Below are 1,718 nucleotides of genomic sequence, written 5' to 3'. Positions count from 1 at the left end.
TGCTCAATCCACGAGTGTGCCGACAAGTCCGCTGCTTCATTGAGAATTACAAATATTTCATCATAAAATGAAATGAACAGATTCAAATGATATTGTATTGTATTGTATTGTTTTATGTTTATTAGCGTTAGCTCTTTTGGTTATGATATCACCATGCTTTGCACAATTGAATGAGATAATTCATTATTTGTTATGCATGTAATGAATGAAAATTGATAGGAAATTTCAGGCACTGAAAAAACGGCTGATTACACAAACGTTTAAAAAATTGACAAAAATCGTCTACACGGTTTGAAATCTACGCATAAATCTATGCAATTTTCAGTACAGTGGGGCGGTCAATACGGAATTACATATAGTCTGACGTTTAAAAGTGGTTTTGGCGGAGAAACATATATTCTGCAGTCCCACCACATGCTCTATATTGATAGAGGATTGACGGTTGACATGATAATCGGGTAAGGAAACGCAACAAAAATGTAGAGTAAGTCTGATACTTCTCAATAAAAAAAAAATATTGACGATGTATTTTTTTACACCTTCATTTTGATACGCCACTGACCAGTTCCCAATGTATTAGTATATGAAAGTACTGAAAAGGGCATTATCTTTCGAGGAGAAAAATGAATGGATGGCAGATCTGTCAAAACAAATTTCAACTGTCAAAAATCCCGATCTATTTTGATACTGAAAAACACTAAAAAGTACTGAAAATATTTTTCAGTTGTTTTCAATGGATTTTAGTGCTTTCAGTCTTTTCAGTAGTGATTTGTCCCTTGGTTGGCCACTCTCTACACCGTATTCGTTACCAATACAATGACAAAAAAACCACGTGGTGTGTTGCCAGTACACCGAAATGATCAACGCAATACACGTTGTTCAAGTGGTATCGTGTCGAACGATTCATTGTATTGGTAACGAATACGGCGTAGAGAGTGGCTACTCTCTACACTTTATTCGTTGAAAATTCAATGGAACACAGAGAAAACTGAATTGGTGAACCCTGCCAATACTATTGGTGAAAAGTTGCATTATTGAAGCACGGTCTATTCGTACGTACAAAAATGAGATTTAGCTCCACAGGCTATTCATACGAAGGATTTCAGAAGTTCGTACGAATAGACATAGGGACTAAATATACGCAGCGTATGAATAATTTTTTCCGTATATTCAGTCTACATGTCTATTCGTGCGAAATTGTCAAATCCTTCGTACAAATCAAACATACGTTTACCGTTGGCTCAGCATCTCAGCATTTCGTATCTGCGGATATATCCGAGCATATCGAAGACGCAACACTCCGCTCTCTGTTTGTGTATAAAACTCTCTGTTTGTGTGTAAACGATGTAGCTTTGCACATCAACGCACGCCACTTATACAGTGACTTGCGTCGTCGATATGCTCGGATATATCCGCGGATACGAAATGCTGAGATGCTGAGATGCTGAGCCATCGGTAAACGTATGTTTGGTACAAATGAAAATTTTTTACTTTAAATCGAAAAATGGTAAAAATGCACAGAAAAACAACAAAAAAACCAATCAGTCTGTTTGTGTGAACAATATTAATTGCTAATTCGCCAATTTTGAACTATAGCTGTGCCATATTCGTATCTTAATAACCATCCTAATAATTTTGAGAGATTATTGAGATCCGATCATAATACCGATAAATCTTAATAACGCTATCAACTTTTTATCAGGTTATTAACTATATTC

This window comes from Sitodiplosis mosellana, unplaced genomic scaffold, assembly GCF_009176505.1.
Source record: "Sitodiplosis mosellana isolate CC-2019 unplaced genomic scaffold, AAFC_SMos_1.0 Smas_scaffold_5189, whole genome shotgun sequence".
NCBI classification, from domain to species: Eukaryota; Metazoa; Arthropoda; class Insecta; order Diptera; family Cecidomyiidae; genus Sitodiplosis; species Sitodiplosis mosellana.
Note: the sequence above shows the minus strand (reverse complement) of the source record.